Source organism: Platichthys flesus, chromosome 4 (genome assembly GCF_949316205.1).
Source record: "Platichthys flesus chromosome 4, fPlaFle2.1, whole genome shotgun sequence".
Taxonomy (NCBI): Eukaryota; Metazoa; Chordata; class Actinopteri; order Pleuronectiformes; family Pleuronectidae; genus Platichthys; species Platichthys flesus.
Genome location: NC_084948.1, coordinates 8309445 through 8332518, shown reverse-complemented (window position 1 = coordinate 8332518; position 23074 = coordinate 8309445). Strand labels below are relative to the sequence as shown.

The following is a 23074-nucleotide window of genomic DNA, read 5'->3' as shown; positions in this document are numbered from 1 at the left end:
AACATTATATAACAATGAAAAAACAAGTTTCCATGGTCAAAAAGCAACCATACTATTGATGATGGTGGTGATTCACATGTATAAATAAGGTATTGTGGCTCGAGTTAATCGCTTACGGCCATACCACCCTGAACACGCCCGATCTCGTCCGATCTCGGAAGCTAAGCAGGGTCGGGCCTGGTTAGTACTTGGATGGGAGACCGCCTGGGAATACCAGGTGCTGTAAGCTTTTTACAATTTTCTTTGCAACCAGCAGAGGGGGCTGTTGCTGCTGCTTTAAAGGAGAAACACCTTTGAAAGAGCATGAAAGACTCAGCATCAAAGAAAACCAGGCTATGGAACACACAAACATCATCACTGAAGTAAAAAGAGTGAACATTTAAATGACTTTTGATATTCGAAACACTACTTTATTCATGCACTAGTAACCTATCACTCTCAAAATGTCATATTTGGAGAGAAGGATGAAAGAGCGGGGAGTTTACTCACCATCAAGGAAGAAACAGGATATGAAACCCTGACATTATCACTGATGGGAATTGTCATGATTTTGTTTGTTGCAATATCATGAGAAAATTGCACCTTCAGACTCTTTTTATTTAACATAAACAACAACACAAGATAAGTTTCGATGGACACAAAATAAAAGGAAAGTGTTGATTAAGGTGATGATTCTCTGTATCGCCAGCAGAGCTTGGTGTCGCTCCTGCTTCAGAGGAGACACATTTTGGAAAGAGCAGGAAAGACTCGCAATCAAAGCAAGAAAGGATATTCAACCCGGAGATCATCATAGGTGGAGGACGAGAGTGAACATTCTAAAGACATTTGATATTGGAAAAACACTCCTATATTCATGTCAAATTAACATATCACCCTAAACATGTCATATTTGGAGAGAAGGATGAAAGAGCAGGGAGAAATTACTCACCATGAAGGAAGAACCAGTATATGAAACCCTGACATTATTACTGAAGGACATTATTGAATTATTGTAATGATTTTTTTCTTGCTATACTATGACAAAAATGCACCTTGAGTGTCTTTTCCTTAACATTATATAACAATGAAAAAACAAGTTTCCATGGTCAAAAAGCAACCATACTATTGATGATGGTGGTGATTCACATGTATAAATAAGGTATTGTGGCTCGAGTTAATCGCTTACGGCCATACCACCCTGAACACGCCCGATCTCGTCCGATCTCGGAAGCTAAGCAGGGTCGGGCCTGGTTAGTACTTGGATGGGAGACCGCCTGGGAATACCAGGTGCTGTAAGCTTTTTACAATTTTCTTTGCAACCAGCAGAGGGGGCTGTTGCTGCTGCTTTAAAGGAGAAACACCTTTGAAAGAGCATGAAAGACTCAGCATCAAAGAAAACCAGGCTATGGAACACACAAACATCATCACTGAAGTAAAAAGAGTGAACATTTAAATGACTTTTGATATTCGAAACACTACTTTATTCATGCACTAGTAACCTATCACTCTCAAAATGTCATATTTGGAGAGAAGGATGAAAGAGCGGGGAGTTTACTCACCATCAAGGAAGAAACAGGATATGAAACCCTGACATTATCACTGATGGGAATTGTCATGATTTTGTTTGTTGCAATATCATGAGAAAATTGCACCTTCAGACTCTTTTTATTTAACATAAACAACAACACAAGATAAGTTTCGATGGACACAAAATAAAAGGAAAGTGTTGATTAAGGTGATGATTCTCTGTATCGCCAGCAGAGCTTGGTGTCGCTCCTGCTTCAGAGGAGACACATTTTGGAAAGAGCAGGAAAGACTCGCAATCAAAGCAAGAAAGGATATTCAACCCGGAGATCATCATAGGTGGAGGACGAGAGTGAACATTCTAAAGACATTTGATATTGGAAAAACACTCCTATATTCATGTCAAATTAACATATCACCCTAAACATGTCATATTTGGAGAGAAGGATGAAAGAGCAGGGAGAAATTACTCACCATGAAGGAAGAACCAGTATATGAAACCCTGACATTATTACTGAAGGACATTATTGAATTATTGTAATGATTTTTTTCTTGCTATACTATGACAAAAATGCACCTTGAGTGTCTTTTCCTTAACATTATATAACAATGAAAAAACAAGTTTCCATGGTCAAAAAGCAACCATACTATTGATGATGGTGGTGATTCACATGTATAAATAAGGTATTGTGGCTCGAGTTAATCGCTTACGGCCATACCACCCTGAACACGCCCGATCTCGTCCGATCTCGGAAGCTAAGCAGGGTCGGGCCTGGTTAGTACTTGGATGGGAGACCGCCTGGGAATACCAGGTGCTGTAAGCTTTTTACAATTTTCTTTGCAACCAGCAGAGGGGGCTGTTGCTGCTGCTTTAAAGGAGAAACACCTTTGAAAGAGCATGAAAGACTCAGCATCAAAGAAAACCAGGCTATGGAACACACAAACATCATCACTGAAGTAAAAAGAGTGAACATTTAAATGCCTTTTGATATTCGAAACACTACTTTATTCATGCACTAGTAACCTATCACTCTCAAAATGTCATATTTGGAGAGAAGGATGAAAGAGCGGGGAGTTTACTCACCATCAAGGAAGAAACAGGATATGAAACCCTGACATTATCACTGATGGGAATTGTCATGATTTTGTTTGTTGCAATATCATGAGAAAATTGCACCTTCAGACTCTTTTTATTTAACATAAACAACAACACAAGATAAGTTTCGATGGACACAAAATAAAAGGAAAGTGTTGATTAAGGTGATGATTCTCTGTATCGCCAGCAGAGCTTGGTGTCGCTCCTGCTTCAGAGGAGACACATTTTGGAAAGAGCAGGAAAGACTCGCAATCAAAGCAAGAAAGGATATTCAACCCGGAGATCATCATAGGTGGAGGACGAGAGTGAACATTCTAAAGACATTTGATATTGGAAAAACACTCCTATATTCATGTCAAATTAACATATCACCCTAAACATGTCATATTTGGAGAGAAGGATGAAAGAGCAGGGAGAAATTACTCACCATGAAGGAAGAACCAGTATATGAAACCCTGACATTATTACTGAAGGACATTATTGAATTATTGTAATGATTTTTTTCTTGCTATACTATGACAAAAATGCACCTTGAGTGTCTTTTCCTTAACATTATATAACAATGAAAAAACAAGTTTCCATGGTCAAAAAGCAACCATACTATTGATGATGGTGGTGATTCACATGTATAAATAAGGTATTGTGGCTCGAGTTAATCGCTTACGGCCATACCACCCTGAACACGCCCGATCTCGTCCGATCTCGGAAGCTAAGCAGGGTCGGGCCTGGTTAGTACTTGGATGGGAGACCGCCTGGGAATACCAGGTGCTGTAAGCTTTTTACAATTTTCTTTGCAACCAGCAGAGGGGGCTGTTGCTGCTGCTTTAAAGGAGAAACACCTTTGAAAGAGCATGAAAGACTCAGCATCAAAGAAAACCAGGCTATGGAACACACAAACATCATCACTGAAGTAAAAAGAGTGAACATTTAAATGCCTTTTGATATTCGAAACACTACTTTATTCATGCACTAGTAACCTATCACTCTCAAAATGTCATATTTGGAGAGAAGGATGAAAGAGCGGGGAGTTTACTCACCATCAAGGAAGAAACAGGATATGAAACCCTGACATTATCACTGATGGGAATTGTCATGATTTTGTTTGTTGCAATATCATGAGAAAATTGCACCTTCAGACTCTTTTTATTTAACATAAACAACAACACAAGATAAGTTTCGATGGACACAAAATAAAAGGAAAGTGTTGATTAAGGTGATGATTCTCTGTATCGCCAGCAGAGCTTGGTGTCGCTCCTGCTTCAGAGGAGACACATTTTGGAAAGAGCAGGAAAGACTCGCAATCAAAGCAAGAAAGGATATTCAACCCGGAGATCATCATAGGTGGAGGACGAGAGTGAACATTCTAAAGACATTTGATATTGGAAAAACACTCCTATATTCATGTCAAATTAACATATCACCCTAAACATGTCATATTTGGAGAGAAGGATGAAAGAGCAGGGAGAAATTACTCACCATGAAGGAAGAACCAGTATATGAAACCCTGACATTATTACTGAAGGACATTATTGAATTATTGTAATGATTTTTTTCTTGCTATACTATGACAAAAATGCACCTTGAGTGTCTTTTCCTTAACATTATATAACAATGAAAAAACAAGTTTCCATGGTCAAAAAGCAACCATACTATTGATGATGGTGGTGATTCACATGTATAAATAAGGTATTGTGGCTCGAGTTAATCGCTTACGGCCATACCACCCTGAACACGCCCGATCTCGTCCGATCTCGGAAGCTAAGCAGGGTCGGGCCTGGTTAGTACTTGGATGGGAGACCGCCTGGGAATACCAGGTGCTGTAAGCTTTTTACAATTTTCTTTGCAACCAGCAGAGGGGGCTGTTGCTGCTGCTTTAAAGGAGAAACACCTTTGAAAGAGCATGAAAGACTCAGCATCAAAGAAAACCAGGCTATGGAACACACAAACATCATCACTGAAGTAAAAAGAGTGAACATTTAAATGCCTTTTGATATTCGAAACACTACTTTATTCATGCACTAGTAACCTATCACTCTCAAAATGTCATATTTGGAGAGAAGGATGAAAGAGCGGGGAGTTTACTCACCATCAAGGAAGAAACAGGATATGAAACCCTGACATTATCACTGATGGGAATTGTCATGATTTTGTTTGTTGCAATATCATGAGAAAATTGCACCTTCAGACTCTTTTTATTTAACATAAACAACAACACAAGATAAGTTTCGATGGACACAAAATAAAAGGAAAGTGTTGATTAAGGTGATGATTCTCTGTATCGCCAGCAGAGCTTGGTGTCGCTCCTGCTTCAGAGGAGACACATTTTGGAAAGAGCAGGAAAGACTCGCAATCAAAGCAAGAAAGGATATTCAACCCGGAGATCATCATAGGTGGAGGACGAGAGTGAACATTCTAAAGACATTTGATATTGGAAAAACACTCCTATATTCATGTCAAATTAACATATCACCCTAAACATGTCATATTTGGAGAGAAGGATGAAAGAGCAGGGAGAAATTACTCACCATGAAGGAAGAACCAGTATATGAAACCCTGACATTATTACTGAAGGACATTATTGAATTATTGTAATGATTTTTTTCTTGCTATACTATGACAAAAATGCACCTTGAGTGTCTTTTCCTTAACATTATATAACAATGAAAAAACAAGTTTCCATGGTCAAAAAGCAACCATACTATTGATGATGGTGGTGATTCACATGTATAAATAAGGTATTGTGGCTCGAGTTAATCGCTTACGGCCATACCACCCTGAACACGCCCGATCTCGTCCGATCTCGGAAGCTAAGCAGGGTCGGGCCTGGTTAGTACTTGGATGGGAGACCGCCTGGGAATACCAGGTGCTGTAAGCTTTTTACAATTTTCTTTGCAACCAGCAGAGGGGGCTGTTGCTGCTGCTTTAAAGGAGAAACACCTTTGAAAGAGCATGAAAGACTCAGCATCAAAGAAAACCAGGCTATGGAACACACAAACATCATCACTGAAGTAAAAAGAGTGAACATTTAAATGCCTTTTGATATTCGAAACACTACTTTATTCATGCACTAGTAACCTATCACTCTCAAAATGTCATATTTGGAGAGAAGGATGAAAGAGCGGGGAGTTTACTCACCATCAAGGAAGAAACAGGATATGAAACCCTGACATTATCACTGATGGGAATTGTCATGATTTTGTTTGTTGCAATATCATGAGAAAATTGCACCTTCAGACTCTTTTTATTTAACATAAACAACAACACAAGATAAGTTTCGATGGACACAAAATAAAAGGAAAGTGTTGATTAAGGTGATGATTCTCTGTATCGCCAGCAGAGCTTGGTGTCGCTCCTGCTTCAGAGGAGACACATTTTGGAAAGAGCAGGAAAGACTCGCAATCAAAGCAAGAAAGGATATTCAACCCGGAGATCATCATAGGTGGAGGACGAGAGTGAACATTCTAAAGACATTTGATATTGGAAAAACACTCCTATATTCATGTCAAATTAACATATCACCCTAAACATGTCATATTTGGAGAGAAGGATGAAAGAGCAGGGAGAAATTACTCACCATGAAGGAAGAACCAGTATATGAAACCCTGACATTATTACTGAAGGACATTATTGAATTATTGTAATGATTTTTTTCTTGCTATACTATGACAAAAATGCACCTTGAGTGTCTTTTCCTTAACATTATATAACAATGAAAAAACAAGTTTCCATGGTCAAAAAGCAACCATACTATTGATGATGGTGGTGATTCACATGTATAAATAAGGTATTGTGGCTCGAGTTAATCGCTTACGGCCATACCACCCTGAACACGCCCGATCTCGTCCGATCTCGGAAGCTAAGCAGGGTCGGGCCTGGTTAGTACTTGGATGGGAGACCGCCTGGGAATACCAGGTGCTGTAAGCTTTTTACAATTTTCTTTGCAACCAGCAGAGGGGGCTGTTGCTGCTGCTTTAAAGGAGAAACACCTTTGAAAGAGCATGAAAGACTCAGCATCAAAGAAAACCAGGCTATGGAACACACAAACATCATCACTGAAGTAAAAAGAGTGAACATTTAAATGACTTTTGATATTCGAAACACTACTTTATTCATGCACTAGTAACCTATCACTCTCAAAATGTCATATTTGGAGAGAAGGATGAAAGAGCGGGGAGTTTACTCACCATCAAGGAAGAAACAGGATATGAAACCCTGACATTATCACTGATGGGAATTGTCATGATTTTGTTTGTTGCAATATCATGAGAAAATTGCACCTTCAGACTCTTTTTATTTAACATAAACAACAACACAAGATAAGTTTCGATGGACACAAAATAAAAGGAAAGTGTTGATTAAGGTGATGATTCTCTGTATCGCCAGCAGAGCTTGGTGTCGCTCCTGCTTCAGAGGAGACACATTTTGGAAAGAGCAGGAAAGACTCGCAATCAAAGCAAGAAAGGATATTCAACCCGGAGATCATCATAGGTGGAGGACGAGAGTGAACATTCTAAAGACATTTGATATTGGAAAAACACTCCTATATTCATGTCAAATTAACATATCACCCTAAACATGTCATATTTGGAGAGAAGGATGAAAGAGCAGGGAGAAATTACTCACCATGAAGGAAGAACCAGTATATGAAACCCTGACATTATTACTGAAGGACATTATTGAATTATTGTAATGATTTTTTTCTTGCTATACTATGACAAAAATGCACCTTGAGTGTCTTTTCCTTAACATTATATAACAATGAAAAAACAAGTTTCCATGGTCAAAAAGCAACCATACTATTGATGATGGTGGTGATTCACATGTATAAATAAGGTATTGTGGCTCGAGTTAATCGCTTACGGCCATACCACCCTGAACACGCCCGATCTCGTCCGATCTCGGAAGCTAAGCAGGGTCGGGCCTGGTTAGTACTTGGATGGGAGACCGCCTGGGAATACCAGGTGCTGTAAGCTTTTTACAATTTTCTTTGCAACCAGCAGAGGGGGCTGTTGCTGCTGCTTTAAAGGAGAAACACCTTTGAAAGAGCATGAAAGACTCAGCATCAAAGAAAACCAGGCTATGGAACACACAAACATCATCACTGAAGTAAAAAGAGTGAACATTTAAATGCCTTTTGATATTCGAAACACTACTTTATTCATGCACTAGTAACCTATCACTCTCAAAATGTCATATTTGGAGAGAAGGATGAAAGAGCGGGGAGTTTACTCACCATCAAGGAAGAAACAGGATATGAAACCCTGACATTATCACTGATGGGAATTGTCATGATTTTGTTTGTTGCAATATCATGAGAAAATTGCACCTTCAGACTCTTTTTATTTAACATAAACAACAACACAAGATAAGTTTCGATGGACACAAAATAAAAGGAAAGTGTTGATTAAGGTGATGATTCTCTGTATCGCCAGCAGAGCTTGGTGTCGCTCCTGCTTCAGAGGAGACACATTTTGGAAAGAGCAGGAAAGACTCGCAATCAAAGCAAGAAAGGATATTCAACCCGGAGATCATCATAGGTGGAGGACGAGAGTGAACATTCTAAAGACATTTGATATTGGAAAAACACTCCTATATTCATGTCAAATTAACATATCACCCTAAACATGTCATATTTGGAGAGAAGGATGAAAGAGCAGGGAGAAATTACTCACCATGAAGGAAGAACCAGTATATGAAACCCTGACATTATTACTGAAGGACATTATTGAATTATTGTAATGATTTTTTTCTTGCTATACTATGACAAAAATGCACCTTGAGTGTCTTTTCCTTAACATTATATAACAATGAAAAAACAAGTTTCCATGGTCAAAAAGCAACCATACTATTGATGATGGTGGTGATTCACATGTATAAATAAGGTATTGTGGCTCGAGTTAATCGCTTACGGCCATACCACCCTGAACACGCCCGATCTCGTCCGATCTCGGAAGCTAAGCAGGGTCGGGCCTGGTTAGTACTTGGATGGGAGACCGCCTGGGAATACCAGGTGCTGTAAGCTTTTTACAATTTTCTTTGCAACCAGCAGAGGGGGCTGTTGCTGCTGCTTTAAAGGAGAAACACCTTTGAAAGAGCATGAAAGACTCAGCATCAAAGAAAACCAGGCTATGGAACACACAAACATCATCACTGAAGTAAAAAGAGTGAACATTTAAATGCCTTTTGATATTCGAAACACTACTTTATTCATGCACTAGTAACCTATCACTCTCAAAATGTCATATTTGGAGAGAAGGATGAAAGAGCGGGGAGTTTACTCACCATCAAGGAAGAAACAGGATATGAAACCCTGACATTATCACTGATGGGAATTGTCATGATTTTGTTTGTTGCAATATCATGAGAAAATTGCACCTTCAGACTCTTTTTATTTAACATAAACAACAACACAAGATAAGTTTCGATGGACACAAAATAAAAGGAAAGTGTTGATTAAGGTGATGATTCTCTGTATCGCCAGCAGAGCTTGGTGTCGCTCCTGCTTCAGAGGAGACACATTTTGGAAAGAGCAGGAAAGACTCGCAATCAAAGCAAGAAAGGATATTCAACCCGGAGATCATCATAGGTGGAGGACGAGAGTGAACATTCTAAAGACATTTGATATTGGAAAAACACTCCTATATTCATGTCAAATTAACATATCACCCTAAACATGTCATATTTGGAGAGAAGGATGAAAGAGCAGGGAGAAATTACTCACCATGAAGGAAGAACCAGTATATGAAACCCTGACATTATTACTGAAGGACATTATTGAATTATTGTAATGATTTTTTTCTTGCTATACTATGACAAAAATGCACCTTGAGTGTCTTTTCCTTAACATTATATAACAATGAAAAAACAAGTTTCCATGGTCAAAAAGCAACCATACTATTGATGATGGTGGTGATTCACATGTATAAATAAGGTATTGTGGCTCGAGTTAATCGCTTACGGCCATACCACCCTGAACACGCCCGATCTCGTCCGATCTCGGAAGCTAAGCAGGGTCGGGCCTGGTTAGTACTTGGATGGGAGACCGCCTGGGAATACCAGGTGCTGTAAGCTTTTTACAATTTTCTTTGCAACCAGCAGAGGGGGCTGTTGCTGCTGCTTTAAAGGAGAAACACCTTTGAAAGAGCATGAAAGACTCAGCATCAAAGAAAACCAGGCTATGGAACACACAAACATCATCACTGAAGTAAAAAGAGTGAACATTTAAATGACTTTTGATATTCGAAACACTACTTTATTCATGCACTAGTAACCTATCACTCTCAAAATGTCATATTTGGAGAGAAGGATGAAAGAGCGGGGAGTTTACTCACCATCAAGGAAGAAACAGGATATGAAACCCTGACATTATCACTGATGGGAATTGTCATGATTTTGTTTGTTGCAATATCATGAGAAAATTGCACCTTCAGACTCTTTTTATTTAACATAAACAACAACACAAGATAAGTTTCGATGGACACAAAATAAAAGGAAAGTGTTGATTAAGGTGATGATTCTCTGTATCGCCAGCAGAGCTTGGTGTCGCTCCTGCTTCAGAGGAGACACATTTTGGAAAGAGCAGGAAAGACTCGCAATCAAAGCAAGAAAGGATATTCAACCCGGAGATCATCATAGGTGGAGGACGAGAGTGAACATTCTAAAGACATTTGATATTGGAAAAACACTCCTATATTCATGTCAAATTAACATATCACCCTAAACATGTCATATTTGGAGAGAAGGATGAAAGAGCAGGGAGAAATTACTCACCATGAAGGAAGAACCAGTATATGAAACCCTGACATTATTACTGAAGGACATTATTGAATTATTGTAATGATTTTTTTCTTGCTATACTATGACAAAAATGCACCTTGAGTGTCTTTTCCTTAACATTATATAACAATGAAAAAACAAGTTTCCATGGTCAAAAAGCAACCATACTATTGATGATGGTGGTGATTCACATGTATAAATAAGGTATTGTGGCTCGAGTTAATCGCTTACGGCCATACCACCCTGAACACGCCCGATCTCGTCCGATCTCGGAAGCTAAGCAGGGTCGGGCCTGGTTAGTACTTGGATGGGAGACCGCCTGGGAATACCAGGTGCTGTAAGCTTTTTACAATTTTCTTTGCAACCAGCAGAGGGGGCTGTTGCTGCTGCTTTAAAGGAGAAACACCTTTGAAAGAGCATGAAAGACTCAGCATCAAAGAAAACCAGGCTATGGAACACACAAACATCATCACTGAAGTAAAAAGAGTGAACATTTAAATGCCTTTTGATATTCGAAACACTACTTTATTCATGCACTAGTAACCTATCACTCTCAAAATGTCATATTTGGAGAGAAGGATGAAAGAGCGGGGAGTTTACTCACCATCAAGGAAGAAACAGGATATGAAACCCTGACATTATCACTGATGGGAATTGTCATGATTTTGTTTGTTGCAATATCATGAGAAAATTGCACCTTCAGACTCTTTTTATTTAACATAAACAACAACACAAGATAAGTTTCGATGGACACAAAATAAAAGGAAAGTGTTGATTAAGGTGATGATTCTCTGTATCGCCAGCAGAGCTTGGTGTCGCTCCTGCTTCAGAGGAGACACATTTTGGAAAGAGCAGGAAAGACTCGCAATCAAAGCAAGAAAGGATATTCAACCCGGAGATCATCATAGGTGGAGGACGAGAGTGAACATTCTAAAGACATTTGATATTGGAAAAACACTCCTATATTCATGTCAAATTAACATATCACCCTAAACATGTCATATTTGGAGAGAAGGATGAAAGAGCAGGGAGAAATTACTCACCATGAAGGAAGAACCAGTATATGAAACCCTGGCATTATTACTGAAGGACATTATTGAATTATTGTAATGATTTTTTTCTTGCTATACTATGACAAAAATGCACCTTGAGTGTCTTTTCCTTAACATTATATAACAATGAAAAAACAAGTTTCCATGGTCAAAAAGCAACCATACTATTGATGATGGTGGTGATTCACATGTATAAATAAGGTATTGTGGCTCGAGTTAATCGCTTACGGCCATACCACCCTGAACACGCCCGATCTCGTCCGATCTCGGAAGCTAAGCAGGGTCGGGCCTGGTTAGTACTTGGATGGGAGACCGCCTGGGAATACCAGGTGCTGTAAGCTTTTTACAATTTTCTTTGCAACCAGCAGAGGGGGCTGTTGCTGCTGCTTTAAAGGAGAAACACCTTTGAAAGAGCATGAAAGACTCAGCATCAAAGAAAACCAGGCTATGGAACACACAAACATCATCACTGAAGTAAAAAGAGTGAACATTTAAATGCCTTTTGATATTCGAAACACTACTTTATTCATGCACTAGTAACCTATCACTCTCAAAATGTCATATTTGGAGAGAAGGATGAAAGAGCGGGGAGTTTACTCACCATCAAGGAAGAAACAGGATATGAAACCCTGACATTATCACTGATGGGAATTGTCATGATTTTGTTTGTTGCAATATCATGAGAAAATTGCACCTTCAGACTCTTTTTATTTAACATAAACAACAACACAAGATAAGTTTCGATGGACACAAAATAAAAGGAAAGTGTTGATTAAGGTGATGATTCTCTGTATCGCCAGCAGAGCTTGGTGTCGCTCCTGCTTCAGAGGAGACACATTTTGGAAAGAGCAGGAAAGACTCGCAATCAAAGCAAGAAAGGATATTCAACCCGGAGATCATCATAGGTGGAGGACGAGAGTGAACATTCTAAAGACATTTGATATTGGAAAAACACTCCTATATTCATGTCAAATTAACATATCACCCTAAACATGTCATATTTGGAGAGAAGGATGAAAGAGCAGGGAGAAATTACTCACCATGAAGGAAGAACCAGTATATGAAACCCTGACATTATTACTGAAGGACATTATTGAATTATTGTAATGATTTTTTTCTTGCTATACTATGACAAAAATGCACCTTGAGTGTCTTTTCCTTAACATTATATAACAATGAAAAAACAAGTTTCCATGGTCAAAAAGCAACCATACTATTGATGATGGTGGTGATTCACATGTATAAATAAGGTATTGTGGCTCGAGTTAATCGCTTACGGCCATACCACCCTGAACACGCCCGATCTCGTCCGATCTCGGAAGCTAAGCAGGGTCGGGCCTGGTTAGTACTTGGATGGGAGACCGCCTGGGAATACCAGGTGCTGTAAGCTTTTTACAATTTTCTTTGCAACCAGCAGAGGGGGCTGTTGCTGCTGCTTTAAAGGAGAAACACCTTTGAAAGAGCATGAAAGACTCAGCATCAAAGAAAACCAGGCTATGGAACACACAAACATCATCACTGAAGTAAAAAGAGTGAACATTTAAATGCCTTTTGATATTCGAAACACTACTTTATTCATGCACTAGTAACCTATCACTCTCAAAATGTCATATTTGGAGAGAAGGATGAAAGAGCGGGGAGTTTACTCACCATCAAGGAAGAAACAGGATATGAAACCCTGACATTATCACTGATGGGAATTGTCATGATTTTGTTTGTTGCAATATCATGAGAAAATTGCACCTTCAGACTCTTTTTATTTAACATAAACAACAACACAAGATAAGTTTCGATGGACACAAAATAAAAGGAAAGTGTTGATTAAGGTGATGATTCTCTGTATCGCCAGCAGAGCTTGGTGTTGCTCCTGCTTCAGAGGAGACACATTTTGGAAAGAGCAGGAAAGACTCGCAATCAAAGCAAGAAAGGATATTCAACCCGGAGATCATCATAGGTGGAGGACGAGAGTGAACATTCTAAAGACATTTGATATTGGAAAAACACTCCTATATTCATGTCAAATTAACATATCACCCTAAACATGTCATATTTGGAGAGAAGGATGAAAGAGCAGGGAGAAATTACTCACCATGAAGGAAGAACCAGTATATGAAACCCTGACATTATTACTGAAGGACATTATTGAATTATTGTAATGATTTTTTTCTTGCTATACTATGACAAAAATGCACCTTGAGTGTCTTTTCCTTAACATTATATAACAATGAAAAAACAAGTTTCCATGGTCAAAAAGCAACCATACTATTGATGATGGTGGTGATTCACATGTATAAATAAGGTATTGTGGCTCGAGTTAATCGCTTACGGCCATACCACCCTGAACACGCCCGATCTCGGAAGCTAAGCAGGGTCGGGCCTGGTTAGTACTTGGATGGGAGACCGCCTGGGAATACCAGGTGCTGTAAGCTTTTTACAATTTTCTTTGCAACCAGCAGAGGGGGCTGTTGCTGCTGCTTTAAAGGAGAAACACCTTTGAAAGAGCATGAAAGACTCAGCATCAAAGAAAACCAGGCTATGGAACACACAAACATCATCACTGAAGTAAAAAGAGTGAACATTTAAATGACTTTTGATATTCGAAACACTACTTTATTCATGCACTAGTAACCTATCACTCTCAAAATGTCATATTTGGAGAGAAGGATGAAAGAGCGGGGAGTTTACTCACCATCAAGGAAGAAACAGGATATGAAACCCTGACATTATCACTGATGGGAATTGTCATGATTTTGTTTGTTGCAATATCATGAGAAAATTGCACCTTCAGACTCTTTTTATTTAACATAAACAACAACACAAGATAAGTTTCGATGGACACAAAATAAAAGGAAAGTGTTGATTAAGGTGATGATTCTCTGTATCGCCAGCAGAGCTTGGTGTCGCTCCTGCTTCAGAGGAGACACATTTTGGAAAGAGCAGGAAAGACTCGCAATCAAAGCAAGAAAGGATATTCAACCCGGAGATCATCATAGGTGGAGGACGAGAGTGAACATTCTAAAGACATTTGATATTGGAAAAACACTCCTATATTCATGTCAAATTAACATATCACCCTAAACATGTCATATTTGGAGAGAAGGATGAAAGAGCAGGGAGAAATTACTCACCATGAAGGAAGAACCAGTATATGAAACCCTGACATTATTACTGAAGGACATTATTGAATTATTGTAATGATTTTTTTCTTGCTATACTATGACAAAAATGCACCTTGAGTGTCTTTTCCTTAACATTATATAACAATGAAAAAACAAGTTTCCATGGTCAAAAAGCAACCATACTATTGATGATGGTGGTGATTCACATGTATAAATAAGGTATTGTGGCTCGAGTTAATCGCTTACGGCCATACCACCCTGAACACGCCCGATCTCGTCCGATCTCGGAAGCTAAGCAGGGTCGGGCCTGGTTAGTACTTGGATGGGAGACCGCCTGGGAATACCAGGTGCTGTAAGCTTTTTACAATTTTCTTTGCAACCAGCAGAGGGGGCTGTTGCTGCTGCTTTAAAGGAGAAACACCTTTGAAAGAGCATGAAAGACTCAGCATCAAAGAAAACCAGGCTATGGAACACACAAACATCATCACTGAAGTAAAAAGAGTGAACATTTAAATGCCTTTTGATATTCGAAACACTACTTTATTCATGCACTAGTAACCTATCACTCTCAAAATGTCATATTTGGAGAGAAGGATGAAAGAGCGGGGAGTTTACTCACCATCAAGGAAGAAACAGGATATGAAACCCTGACATTATCACTGATGGGAATTGTCATGATTTTGTTTGTTGCAATATCATGAGAAAATTGCACCTTCAGACTCTTTTTATTTAACATAAACAACAACACAAGATAAGTTTCGATGGACACAAAATAAAAGGAAAGTGTTGATTAAGGTGATGATTCTCTGTATCGCCAGCAGAGCTTGGTGTCGCTCCTGCTTCAGAGGAGACACATTTTGGAAAGAGCAGGAAAGACTCGCAATCAAAGCAAGAAAGGATATTCAACCCGGAGATCATCATAGGTGGAGGACGAGAGTGAACATTCTAAAGACATTTGATATTGGAAAAACACTCCTATATTCATGTCAAATTAACATATCACCCTAAACATGTCATATTTGGAGAGAAGGATGAAAGAGCAGGGAGAAATTACTCACCATGAAGGAAGAACCAGTATATGAAACCCTGACATTATTACTGAAGGACATTATTGAATTATTGTAATGATTTTTTTCTTGCTATACTATGACAAAAATGCACCTTGAGTGTCTTTTCCTTAACATTATATAACAATGAAAAAACAAGTTTCCATGGTCAAAAAGCAACCATACTATTGATGATGGTGGTGATTCACATGTATAAATAAGGTATTGTGGCTCGAGTTAATCGCTTACGGCCATACCACCCTGAACACGCCCGATCTCGTCCGATCTCGGAAGCTAAGCAGGGTCGGGCCTGGTTAGTACTTGGATGGGAGACCGCCTGGGAATACCAGGTGCTGTAAGCTTTTTACAATTTTCTTTGCAACCAGCAGAGGGGGCTGTTGCTGCTGCTTTAAAGGAGAAACACCTTTGAAAGAGCATGAAAGACTCAGCATCAAAGAAAACCAGGCTATGGAACACACAAACATCATCACTGAAGTAAAAAGAGTGAACATTTAAATGCCTTTTGATATTCGAAACACTACTTTATTCATGCACTAGTAACCTATCACTCTCAAAATGTCATATTTGGAGAGAAGGATGAAAGAGCGGGGAGTTTACTCACCATCAAGGAAGAAACAGGATATGAAACCCTGACATTATCACTGATGGGAATTGTCATGATTTTGTTTGTTGCAATATCATGAGAAAATTGCACCTTCAGACTCTTTTTATTTAACATAAACAACAACACAAGATAAGTTTCGATGGACACAAAATAAAAGGAAAGTGTTGATTAAGGTGATGATTCTCTGTATCGCCAGCAGAGCTTGGTGTCGCTCCTGCTTCAGAGGAGACACATTTTGGAAAGAGCAGGAAAGACTCGCAATCAAAGCAAGAAAGGATATTCAACCCGGAGATCATCATAGGTGGAGGACGAGAGTGAACATTCTAAAGACATTTGATATTGGAAAAACACTCCTATATTCATGTCAAATTAACATATCACCCTAAACATGTCATATTTGGAGAGAAGGATGAAAGAGCAGGGAGAAATTACTCACCATGAAGGAAGAACCAGTATATGAAACCCTGACATTATTACTGAAGGACATTATTGAATTATTGTAATGATTTTTTTCTTGCTATACTATGACAAAAATGCACCTTGAGTGTCTTTTCCTTAACATTATATAACAATGAAAAAACAAGTTTCCATGGTCAAAAAGCAACCATACTATTGATGATGGTGGTGATTCACATGTATAAATAAGGTATTGTGGCTCGAGTTAATCGCTTACGGCCATACCACCCTGAACACGCCCGATCTCGTCCGATCTCGGAAGCTAAGCAGGGTCGGGCCTGGTTAGTACTTGGATGGGAGACCGCCTGGGAATACCAGGTGCTGTAAGCTTTTTACAATTTTCTTTGCAACCAGCAGAGGGGGCTGTTGCTGCTGCTTTAAAGGAGAAACACCTTTGAAAGAGCATGAAAGACTCAGCATCAAAGAAAACCAGGCTATGGAACACACAAACATCATCACTGAAGTAAAAAGAGTGAACATTTAAATGCCTTTTGATATTCGAAACACTACTTTATTCATGCACTAGTAACCTATCACTCTCAAAATGTCATATTTGGAGAGAAGGATGAAAGAGCGGGGAGTTTACTCACCATCAAGGAAGAAACAGGATATGAAACCCTGACATTATCACTGATGGGAATTGTCATGATTTTGTTTGTTGCAATATCATGAGAAAATTGCACCTTCAGACTCTTTTTATTTAACATAAACAACAACACAAGATAAGTTTCTATGGACACAAAATAAAAGGAAAGTGTTGATTAAGGTGATGATTCTCTGTATCGCCAGCAGAGCTTGGTGTCGCTCCTGCTTCAGAGGAGACACATTTTGGAAAGAGCAGGAAAGACTCGCAATCAAAGCAAGAAAGGATATTCAACCCGGAGATCATCATAGGTGGAGGACGAGAGTGAACATTCTAAAGACATTTGATATTGGAAAAACACTCCTATATTCATGTCAAATTAACATATCACCCTAAACATGTCATATTTGGAGAGAAGGATGAAAGAGCAGGGAGAAATTACTCACCATGAAGGAAGAACCAGTATATGAAACCCTGACATTATTACTGAAGGACATTATTGAATTATTGTAATGATTTTTTTCTTGCTATACTATGACAAAAATGCACCTTGAGTGTCTTTTCCTTAACATTATATAACAATGAAAAAACAAGTTTCCATGGTCAAAAAGCAACCATACTATTGAGGATGGTGGTGATTCACATGTATAAATAAGGTATTGTGGCTAGAGTTAATCGCTTACGGCCATACCACCCTGAACACGCCCGATCTCGTCCGATCTCGGAAGCTAAGCAGGGTCGGGCCTGGTTAGTACTTGGATGGGAGACCGCCTGGGAATACCAGGTGCTGTAAGCTGCTGTAAGCTTTTTACAATTTTCTTTGCAACCAGCAGAGGGGGCTGTTGCTGCTGCTTTAAAGGAGAAACACCTTTGAAAGAGCATGAAAGACTCAGCATCAAAGAAAACCAGGCTATGGAACACACAAACATCATCACTGAAGTAAAAAGAGTGAACATTTAAATGCCTTTTGATATTCGAAACTCTACTTTATTCATGCACTAGTAACCTATCACTCTCAAAATGTCATATTTGGAGAGAAGGATGAAAGAGCGGGGAGTTTACTCACCATCAAGGAAGAAACAGGATATGAAACCCTGACATTATCACTGATGGGAATTGTCATGATTTTGTTTGTTGCAATATCATGAGAAAATTGCACCTTCAGACTCTTTTTATTTAACATAAACAACAACACAAGATAAGTTTCGATGGACACAAAATAAAAGGAAAGTGTTGATTAAGGTGATGATTCTCTGTATCGCCAGCAGAGCTTGGTGTCGCTCCTGCTTCAGAGGAGACACATTTTGGAAAGAGCAGGAAAGACTCGCAATCAAAGCAAGAAAGGATATTCAACCCGGAGATCATCATAGGTGGAGGACGAGAGTGAACATTCTAAAGACATTTGATATTGGAAAAACACTCCTATATTCATGTCAAATTAACATATCACCCTAAACATGTCATATTTGGAGAGAAGGATGAAAGAGCAGGGAGAAATTACTCACCATGAAGGAAGAACCAGTATATGAAACCCTGACATTATTACTGAAGGACATTATTGAATTATTGTAATGATTTTTTTCTTGCTATACTATGACAAAAATGCACCTTGAGTGTCTTTTCCTTAACATTATATAACAATGAAAAAACAAGTTTCCATGGTCAAAAAGCAACCATACTATTGATGATGGTGGTGATTCACATGTATAAATAAGGTATTGTGGCTCGAGTTAATCGCTTACGGCCATACCACCCTGAACACGCCCGATCTCGTCCGATCTCGGAAGCTAAGCAGGGTCGGGCCTGGTTAGTACTTGGATGGGAGACCGCCTGGGAATACCAGGTGCTGTAAGCTTTTTACAATTTTCTTTGCAACCAGCAGAGGGGGCTGTTGCTGCTGCTTTAAAGGAGAAACACCTTTGAAAGAGCATGAAAGACTCAGCATCAAAGAAAACCAGGCTATGGAACACACAAACATCATCACTGAAGTAAAAAGAGTGAACATTTAAATGCCTTTTGATATTCGAAACACTACTTTATTCATGCACTAGTAACCTATCACTCTCAAAATGTCATATTTGGAGAGAAGGATGAAAGAGCGGGGAGTTTACTCACCATCAAGGAAGAAACAGGATATGAAACCCTGACATTATCACTGATGGGAATTGTCATGATTTTGTTTGTTGCAATATCATGAGAAAATTGCACCTTCAGACTCTTTTTATTTAACATAAACAACAACACAAGATAAGTTTCGATGGACACAAAATAAAAGGAAAGTGTTGATTAAGGTGATGATTCTCTGTATCGCCAGCAGAGCTTGGTGTCGCTCCTGCTTCAGAGGAGACACATTTTGGAAAGAGCAGGAAAGACTCGCAATCAAAGCAAGAAAGGATATTCAACCCGGAGATCATCATAGGTGGAGGACGAGAGTGAACATTCTAAAGACATTTGATATTGGAAAAACACTCCTATATTCATGTCAAATTAACATATCACCCTAAACATGTCATATTTGGAGAGAAGGATGAAAGAGCAGGGAGAAATTACTCACCATGAAGGAAGAACCAGTATATGAAACCCTGACATTATTACTGAAGGACATTATTGAATTATTGTAATGATTTTTTTCTTGCTATACTATGACAAAAATGCACCTTGAGTGTCTTTTCCTTAACATTATATAACAATGAAAAAACAAGTTTCCATGGTCAAAAAGCAACCATACTATTGATGATGGTGGTGATTCATATGTATAAATAAGGTATTGTGGCTCGAGTTAATCGCTTACGGCCATACCACCCTGAACACGCCCGATCTCGTCCGATCTCGGAAGCTAAGCAGGGTCGGGCCTGGTTAGTACTTGGATGGGAGACCGCCTGGGAATACCAGGTGCTGTAAGCTTTTTACAATTTTCTTTGCAACCAGCAGAGGGGGCTGTTGCTGCTGCTTTAAAGGAGAAACACCTTTGAAAGAGCATGAAAGACTCAGCATCAAAGAAAACCAGGCTATGGAACACACAAACATCATCACTGAAGTAAAAAGAGTGAACATTTAAATGCCTTTTGATATTCGAAACACTACTTTATTCATGCACTAGTAACCTATCACTCTCAAAATGTCATATTTGGAGAGAAGGATGAAAGAGCGGGGAGTTTACTCACCATCAAGGAAGAAACAGGATATGAAACCCTGACATTATCACTGATGGGAATTGTCATGATTTTGTTTGTTGCAATATCATGAGAAAATTGCACCTTCAGACTCTTTTTATTTAACATACACAACAACACAAGATAAGTTTCGATGGACACAAAATAAAAGGAAAGTGTTGATTAAGGTGATGATTCTCTGTATCGCCAGCAGAGCTTGGTGTCGCTCCTGCTTCAGAGGAGACACATTTTGGAAAGAGCAGGAAAGACTCGCAATCAAAGCAAGAAAGGATATTCAACCCGGAGATCATCATAGGTGGAGGACGAGAGTGAACATTCTAAAGACATTTGATATTGGAAAAACACTCCTATATTCATGTCAAATTAACATATCACCCTAAACATGTCATATTTGGAGAGAAGGATGAAAGAGCAGGGAGAAATTACTCACCATGAAGGAAGAACCAGTATATGAAACCCTGACATTATTACTGAAGGACATTATTGAATTATTGTAATGATTTTTTTCTTGCTATACTATGACAAAAATGCACCTTGAGTGTCTTTTCCTTAACATTATATAACAATGAAAAAACAAGTTTCCATGGTCAAAAAGCAACCATACTATTGATGATGGTGGTGATTCACATGTATAAATAAGGTATTGTGGCTCGAGTTAATCGCTTACGGCCATACCACCCTGAACACGCCCGATCTCGTCCGATCTCGGAAGCTAAGCAGGGTCGGGCCTGGTTAGTACTTGGATGGGAGACCGCCTGGGAATACCAGGTGCTGTAAGCTTTTTACAATTTTCTTTGCAACCAGCAGAGGGGGCTGTTGCTGCTGCTTTAAAGGAGAAACACCTTTGAAAGAGCATGAAAGACTCAGCATCAAAGAAAACCAGGCTATGGAACACACAAACATCATCACTGAAGTAAAAAGAGTGAACATTTAAATGCCTTTTGATATTCGAAACACTACTTTATTCATGCACTAGTAACCTATCACTCTCAAAATGTCATATTTGGAGAGAAGGATGAAAGAGCGGGGAGTTTACTCACCATCAAGGAAGAAACAGGATATGAAACCCTGACATTATCACTGATGGGAATTGTCATGATTTTGTTTGTTGCAATATCATGAGAAAATTGCACCTTCAGACTCTTTTTATTTAACATACACAACAACACAAGATAAGTTTCGATGGACACAAAATAAAAGGAAAGTGTTGATTAAGGTGATGATTCTCTGTATCGCCAGCAGAGCTTGGTGTCGCTCCTGCTTCAGAGGAGACACATTTTGGAAAGAGCAGGAAAGACTCGCAATCAAAGCAAGAAAGGATATTCAACCCGGAGATCATCATAGGTGGAGGACGAGAGTGAACATTCTAAAGACATTTGATATTGGAAAAACACTCCTATATTCATGTCAAATTAACATATCACCCTAAACATGTCATATTTGGAGAGAAGGATGAAAGAGCAGGGAGAAATTACTCACCATGAAGGAAGAACCAGTATATGAAACCCTGACATTATTACTGAAGGACATTATTGAATTATTGTAATGATTTTTTTCTTGCTATACTATGACAAAAATGCACCTTGAGTGTCTTTTCCTTAACATTATATAACAATGAAAAAACAAGTTTCCATGGTCAAAAAGCAACCATACTATTGATGATGGTGGTGATTCACATGTATAAATAAGGTATTGTGGCTCGAGTTAATCGCTTACGGCCATACCACCCTGAACACGCCCGATCTCGTCCGATCTCGGAAGCTAAGCAGGGTCGGGCCTGGTTAGTACTTGGATGGGAGACCGCCTGGGAATACCAGGTGCTGTAAGCTTTTTACAATTTTCTTTGCAACCAGCAGAGGGGGCTGTTGCTGCTGCTTTAAAGGAGAAACACCTTTGAAAGAGCATGAAAGACTCAGCATCAAAGAAAACCAGGCTATGGAACACACAAACATCATCACTGAAGTAAAAAGAGTGAACATTTAAATGCCTTTTGATATTCGAAACTCTACTTTATTCATGCACTAGTAACCTATCACTCTCAAAATGTCATATTTGGAGAGAAGGATGAAAGAGCGGGGAGTTTACTCACCATCAAGGAAGAAACAGGATATGAAACCCTGACATTATCACTGATGGGAATTGTCATGATTTTGTTTGTTGCAATATCATGAGAAAATTGCACCTTCAGACTCTTTTTATTTAACATACACAACAACACAAGATAAGTTTCGATGGACACAAAATAAAAGGAAAGTGTTGATTAAGGTGATGATTCTCTGTATCGCCAGCAGAGCTTGGTGTCGCTCCTGCTTCAGAGGAGACACATTTTGGAAAGAGCAGGAAAGACTCGCAATCAAAGCAAGAAAGGATATTCAACCCGGAGATCATCATAGGTGGAGGACGAGAGTGAACATTCTAAAGACATTTGATATTGGAAAAACACTCCTATATTCATGTCAAATTAACATATCACCCTAAACATGTCATATTTGGAGAGAAGGATGAAAGAGCAGGGAGAAATTACTCACCATGAAGGAAGAACCAGTATATGAAACCCTGACATTATTACTGAAGGACATTATTGAATTATTGTAATGATTTTTTTCTTGCTATACTATGACAAAAATGCACCTTGAGTGTCTTTT

General features: G+C 39.0%; 21 non-coding genes and 1 pseudogene across 21 annotated transcripts; all 22 read left to right on the top strand.

Moving 5' to 3' along the window:
• The first annotated feature begins 110 nt into the window (after window positions 1-110).
• Window positions 111-229, top strand: LOC133952536 (5S ribosomal RNA). The gene has a single exon (XR_009920643.1). It is a non-coding gene; the product is annotated as a 5S ribosomal RNA (ribosomal RNA).
• A 930-nt stretch (window positions 230-1159) lies between these two features.
• On the top strand, window positions 1160-1278 carry LOC133952535 (5S ribosomal RNA). Its single transcript, XR_009920642.1, has one exon. It is a non-coding gene; the product is annotated as a 5S ribosomal RNA (ribosomal RNA).
• A 930-nt stretch (window positions 1279-2208) lies between these two features.
• On the top strand, window positions 2209-2327 carry LOC133952534 (5S ribosomal RNA). The gene has a single exon (XR_009920641.1). It is a non-coding gene; the product is annotated as a 5S ribosomal RNA (ribosomal RNA).
• A 930-nt stretch (window positions 2328-3257) lies between these two features.
• LOC133952532 (5S ribosomal RNA) lies at window positions 3258-3376 on the top strand. The gene has a single exon (XR_009920639.1). It is a non-coding gene; the product is annotated as a 5S ribosomal RNA (ribosomal RNA).
• A 930-nt stretch (window positions 3377-4306) lies between these two features.
• LOC133952531 (5S ribosomal RNA) lies at window positions 4307-4425 on the top strand. The gene has a single exon (XR_009920638.1). It is a non-coding gene; the product is annotated as a 5S ribosomal RNA (ribosomal RNA).
• A 930-nt stretch (window positions 4426-5355) lies between these two features.
• On the top strand, window positions 5356-5474 carry LOC133952530 (5S ribosomal RNA). Its single transcript, XR_009920637.1, has one exon. It is a non-coding gene; the product is annotated as a 5S ribosomal RNA (ribosomal RNA).
• A 930-nt stretch (window positions 5475-6404) lies between these two features.
• LOC133952529 (5S ribosomal RNA) lies at window positions 6405-6523 on the top strand. The gene has a single exon (XR_009920636.1). It is a non-coding gene; the product is annotated as a 5S ribosomal RNA (ribosomal RNA).
• Window positions 6524-7453: 930 nt separating this feature from the next.
• LOC133952528 (5S ribosomal RNA) lies at window positions 7454-7572 on the top strand. Its single transcript, XR_009920635.1, has one exon. It is a non-coding gene; the product is annotated as a 5S ribosomal RNA (ribosomal RNA).
• Window positions 7573-8502: 930 nt separating this feature from the next.
• Window positions 8503-8621, top strand: LOC133952527 (5S ribosomal RNA). Its single transcript, XR_009920634.1, has one exon. It is a non-coding gene; the product is annotated as a 5S ribosomal RNA (ribosomal RNA).
• A 930-nt stretch (window positions 8622-9551) lies between these two features.
• LOC133952526 (5S ribosomal RNA) lies at window positions 9552-9670 on the top strand. The gene has a single exon (XR_009920633.1). It is a non-coding gene; the product is annotated as a 5S ribosomal RNA (ribosomal RNA).
• A 930-nt stretch (window positions 9671-10600) lies between these two features.
• LOC133952525 (5S ribosomal RNA) lies at window positions 10601-10719 on the top strand. Its single transcript, XR_009920632.1, has one exon. It is a non-coding gene; the product is annotated as a 5S ribosomal RNA (ribosomal RNA).
• A 930-nt stretch (window positions 10720-11649) lies between these two features.
• Window positions 11650-11768, top strand: LOC133952524 (5S ribosomal RNA). Its single transcript, XR_009920631.1, has one exon. It is a non-coding gene; the product is annotated as a 5S ribosomal RNA (ribosomal RNA).
• A 930-nt stretch (window positions 11769-12698) lies between these two features.
• LOC133952523 (5S ribosomal RNA) lies at window positions 12699-12817 on the top strand. The gene has a single exon (XR_009920630.1). It is a non-coding gene; the product is annotated as a 5S ribosomal RNA (ribosomal RNA).
• Window positions 12818-13747: 930 nt separating this feature from the next.
• Window positions 13748-13856, top strand: LOC133952490 (5S ribosomal RNA; annotated as a pseudogene).
• Window positions 13857-14786: 930 nt separating this feature from the next.
• Window positions 14787-14905, top strand: LOC133952521 (5S ribosomal RNA). The gene has a single exon (XR_009920628.1). It is a non-coding gene; the product is annotated as a 5S ribosomal RNA (ribosomal RNA).
• A 930-nt stretch (window positions 14906-15835) lies between these two features.
• Window positions 15836-15954, top strand: LOC133952520 (5S ribosomal RNA). Its single transcript, XR_009920627.1, has one exon. It is a non-coding gene; the product is annotated as a 5S ribosomal RNA (ribosomal RNA).
• Window positions 15955-16884: 930 nt separating this feature from the next.
• Window positions 16885-17003, top strand: LOC133952517 (5S ribosomal RNA). Its single transcript, XR_009920624.1, has one exon. It is a non-coding gene; the product is annotated as a 5S ribosomal RNA (ribosomal RNA).
• Window positions 17004-17933: 930 nt separating this feature from the next.
• On the top strand, window positions 17934-18052 carry LOC133952505 (5S ribosomal RNA). Its single transcript, XR_009920613.1, has one exon. It is a non-coding gene; the product is annotated as a 5S ribosomal RNA (ribosomal RNA).
• Window positions 18053-18992: 940 nt separating this feature from the next.
• LOC133952493 (5S ribosomal RNA) lies at window positions 18993-19111 on the top strand. Its single transcript, XR_009920603.1, has one exon. It is a non-coding gene; the product is annotated as a 5S ribosomal RNA (ribosomal RNA).
• Window positions 19112-20041: 930 nt separating this feature from the next.
• LOC133952488 (5S ribosomal RNA) lies at window positions 20042-20160 on the top strand. The gene has a single exon (XR_009920601.1). It is a non-coding gene; the product is annotated as a 5S ribosomal RNA (ribosomal RNA).
• Window positions 20161-21090: 930 nt separating this feature from the next.
• On the top strand, window positions 21091-21209 carry LOC133952476 (5S ribosomal RNA). The gene has a single exon (XR_009920590.1). It is a non-coding gene; the product is annotated as a 5S ribosomal RNA (ribosomal RNA).
• Window positions 21210-22139: 930 nt separating this feature from the next.
• LOC133952464 (5S ribosomal RNA) lies at window positions 22140-22258 on the top strand. Its single transcript, XR_009920579.1, has one exon. It is a non-coding gene; the product is annotated as a 5S ribosomal RNA (ribosomal RNA).
• Window positions 22259-23074: the final 816 nt, after the last annotated feature.